The sequence below is a fragment of the Trachymyrmex cornetzi genome, unplaced genomic scaffold (genome assembly GCF_001594075.2).
Source record: "Trachymyrmex cornetzi isolate Tcor2-1 unplaced genomic scaffold, Tcor1.1 scaffold1562, whole genome shotgun sequence".
NCBI lineage: Eukaryota > Metazoa > Arthropoda > Insecta > Hymenoptera > Formicidae > Trachymyrmex > Trachymyrmex cornetzi.
In genome coordinates, this window is record NW_017296160.1 from 12,558 (window position 1) to 17,357 (window position 4,800).

A 4,800-nucleotide genomic window follows, 5' to 3' on the forward strand; every position below is an offset into this window, starting at 1 on the left:
GGCGAGCATGTTCTGGTGAAGTGTCGAGCAGCCTTCTTATGTCTTCGCCTATTGTCTTTGCCTTTCCGGCATATCCTCTCAACTTCACAGAAGCTTCTTGTATCCCAAATGCTTGTAATCTCCTTATTTGACTACGCTGATGTGATATACATTCCGGCTCTATCTCATAAACTCCTTACCCGTATTCAGCGTATGCAGAATTCATGCCTTCGTTTCTCGTACAATGTTCGTAAATACGATCATATATCCCCTAGTTTTTTGCGTTCCGGCTGACTAAAAGTTCATCAGCGTTTTGTCCTCCACTTGTGCTGTCTTGTGTTTCGTCTTTTGCGCTCAGGCATTCCTCGATATCTCCGCAGTCTTTTGAATTTAAATTCTGTTCTCCATGCTGTAAATACTCCTGTCACTCATTGTCATGATTCCTTATCCTTTCCCAGACATCGTACATCCAAATTTAAGGCTGCTTTTTCTTATACTGCCACAAAATTTTATGTGTTACCCTCTTTTATCCGTTCATCCCCCTCGCTTCATTCGTTTCGTTCAGCTGCTGCAAAATTTATATCGACTTTGTAAGACTATTATTTCTCTCGTATTATTTCTCTTGTAAATTTTGCTGTATTTTGCGCTCTGTATTTCTCCATGTATGGTTCACATATTTACACATTTGAAATTATTTTTCATTAGTTATAGGAATATTTGTATGTTATGCGCTAATCAATTATATACTTCTGTACCTCTGTATTTCTTTAGTCGAATAGTTTACTAGGGAGCATAGTAGCAGCGGTATTGCTGATGCCTTACACTATTTGTGTATACTATATATATATATATACAATAAATAAATGCATACGTACATATTTAATTTAATTTAATTTTTTAATTAATTATTTTATTTGTGTATTATTTATAAAATAACAAAAAAAAACATGACGACTACAGAGTTAAACGAGAAAAATTAAGTGTACTGGTGCACAAAATGGTGAGGCACCAGAAAAGTCTGCTGCTCTGACGCCTACCAGAAGAGTAAAGAATTAGTTTAAAAAGCGCAAAAGCGAATATAAAATATAAATTTACAATATAGTACGAAAGTAGGATTACAGAATATAAAAACGTAACATGACGTAGCATAAATACAAGTTTAATATTGACAATGCAATACAAGACTGAATACAATAGTAATGGACAAGTAGTAAATCGGTAGCATACAATAGCAGTGTAGGAAGTCTGAGAAACGACGCAGATGCGATAGAGAACGTCTGCGACCATAAGAGGTTCAGTGTTCCGCAAAAGATATTGAATATATGTACGTATTTAATGCGCATATGTACATATTGAATATACGTTTATACGTACATACGTTTATACGTACATACGTTCACATAAACATACGATCATACAAACACATGTTCGTACATACGTTCGTACATACGTTTATACATACGTTTATACGTACGTTTATACGTACGTTTATGCATACGTTTATACGTACATTCGTACGTTCATACATACTTGTAGAACGTGTGCATAAACGTATGAATGTACGTACAAACGTATATATAAACGTACGAATAAACGTTCGAATAAACGTACGAATATACGTATGTATAAACGTATGTACAAACGTACGTACGAACGTATGTACGAACATATGTTTGTATCAACGTATGTATAATATATGTGAACGTATGTACGTATAAACGTATGTATCTATAAACGTAAGTAGGGTATGTAGGGGAATTCTAACCCAGGGGCAACGAGGGAGGGTGAGGGGCGAGGGGGGGGGGTACCAGCGGCGGGGGGGGTGATGTCACAGGGGGCGGGGAGGGGGCTCCGGCATAAAACGTGACGGCACCGGGGGGGGGGGGAGGGGATGACGTCATAAATAGTGACGTTACAGAGATGGGAGGGGTGACGTCACAGGGCGAGGGGATGACGTTACAGGGAGTGGGAAGGGGATGACGTCATAAATAGTGACGTCACAGGGGTGGGAGGGGTGACGTCACAGGGCGAGGGAAAAATGCTGTTGGTTTAAATGACATTGAACAGTCTTTGATAATAGTATCTGCAATAGATTATGATGGTACTGTACAATATCTATAAAGGATCCGCAAGAAGGACAATGTCAATCAGAAAATCTTTCATTTGGTATCGAAGAAGAAGCAGCAGTAACTCAACAAATAAACGGAAAAATTGTAGAAGAAGAAACAACCGAATTACATATTAATGAAAACATTATACAAGATGACACATTGGTTTTAGAACAGGAATGCAATTTGGATAGACAAAATTTATCATATGTTGAAAAAAACAAGAAATTAGAAAAGCTGCTTCAGAAATCAGAATCGTTACGAATGAGTATGAAAAAGAGACATAAACGTTTACAAAACAAATATAAAAACAGGATTAAGGAATTAGAAAAACAAGTATACATTACTAAAAAGTTTCCTACAATTATTCGACAACTTTTTAATGAAGATCAGATAGAGCTCTTAAAAATAAAAAAATATAAAAAAGTTATAAAATGGTGTGATGCAACGTTAGTCAAAGCATATCATTTAAAATTTGCTTGTGACGTATTAGGATATAAAGAACTTTTGCATCAGGACTTTCCACTTCCGTCTATTAGAACATTAAATAGAAAACTTGAAAAGTTAAAATTTCAAAGTGGAATATTATATGAAATGTATGAACTTTTAAGAATAAAAGTTTCACAATTCATTAATAGTAAAGATAAAGACTGTGTAATCATTTTAGATGAAATAAGTATAAGTCCGGGTGTTTTCTTAGATACATTTACCTCTATTGGAAAAGTAACGTTACCAAATCATAATCAAAACGAAATTGCGACACACTGTTTAGTGTTTATGCTCGTAGGTATAGCACAACGGTGGAAACAAGTAATTGCGTATTATTATACTAGTAACACAACTCAAGGATCAGTATATAAAGAAATTATAATATAAATTATTTAAAAAGCCGAAGAAATCGGATTATGTGTTCACGCCGTAATTTCAGATATGAGTGCTCCAAATCAGGCTATGTGGAGAGCATTTAATATTCAAGCATCAAAATATTCAACAATACAAAATAAATGCATTCATCCATGCGATCAAAACAGATATCTTTTCTTTTTTCATGATTGTATGCATGCATTCAAAAATTTCAAAAAAGGAATGCTTAATCATGAAATTATTACCATTATCCCAGATAATTATGTAAAAAAGTATAATTTACCAACAAACGTAGCACATGCTAAACATTACCACGAATTGTTAAATAAGCAAAAGAATTTCCTATTATCATTATGTCCAAAATTACGTGATGAGTTTGTAGATCAAAACATTTTCAAAAAATGCATGTAAAAAGTGCTTCTCTTTTAAGTCACGAAGTAAGCATTAGAATATTTAGCTTCAGAATATTCAAAACTAGAGTATATAACTACCTCGTGGCTAACAAAACAAATGGCTCTTTGGTTTAAAATGGTTAGTAATAGAAATATAATTTGGGGAATAAGTAAAAATAAATCTGAAAAATTTAATGAAGTTATGAATTTTCTAAATGAATTTATCGAATTAATTTCATCGTCAACTTTTGGCAACAAAAATAATTGGAAACCTTTTCAGAAAGGTATGGTAATAAGTACAAAATCGATAATTGAATTATCAACATATTTGTTAAACAATAAAAATTATACATATGTTTGGCTGGTAGATTTACACAAGATTGTATCGAAAATTTATTTTTAGTATTACGTATGAAGCATTGTATATTAAATGCACTCCAATTAAAAAGCGATTTGAAGTTAATTAGTATTTCACATTATATGAAAAAAATATCAACTAGTAACTATAATGAAAATGATCGAGAATTTTTGCAAGGTTTTTTATCTATTATTGAAAATATAAGCAATAAATTATCACAATCAAGTAAAAGTATTGAATTACCGCAATCAAATGTTAACAGTTCTAAGTTGAATACATTAAATAAAGAAACTATTTTATCACGTGCTGAATTAAATAGTTTACATCATGTTGCTGGTTATATCGTTTCTAGTATAATAAAGACGAACAAGGTTTGTCGTAATTGCATTAACTATGCCGGCAGTCGTAAAATCAATCTATCCAAGTATAATAAATTAACTACATTTATATGTTACAAACATGATACATTGTTTTTTGTAACTAGCAAAACTTTTCAATTTTTTCATGAAATGGAAAAATTTTTAGAAGATATAAAGATGAGATTATATTAAGTAATAATAATATTGATTTAAAACAATTTTTTGAAGATAAGTTTAACAATATATGTTATACTATGTCAACGTGTCACAATATAAAACAAAAAATTATTAGACGATATGCTATATTTAGACTAAAAACTTCTATAAAAAACGCTGTATCCAAAAATTATATGGGAAGTAAGACGATGGCAATGTATAATTATATTAAATAATTATATTATTATATTAATGATATATAGAGTTTAAACGCAGCATAGTTTATATGGAAATATTATTTTCTTATGATAAATGTTAATTACATTCTGTTACATCCCGATAAAATCCTCTCTTTCGTTATTATAAATATATGATTTATACCTTATTTTTATCTTATCTCTAGATTAGTATTTCGTCTTGGTCTTGATATTTCGTCCCTATTTTATCTTTATTTCGAAACCGAAAATTCCTTTTCTCTTTTATAGGGGGTTATATTTAGTTCCTTTATTTAAACATTCAAACCAACAGATAGATCACGTTATGTACCTTTATGCATCACACAGATTATCTACTCTAAAGAATGT

General features: G+C 31.6%; 1 pseudogene; it reads left to right on the forward strand.

Moving 5' to 3' along the window:
• The first annotated feature begins 1,899 nt into the window (after positions 1-1,899).
• LOC108758468 (glutamic acid-rich protein-like) overlaps positions 1,900-4,800 on the forward strand; it is a 36,663-nt pseudogene continuing 33,762 nt past the window's right edge.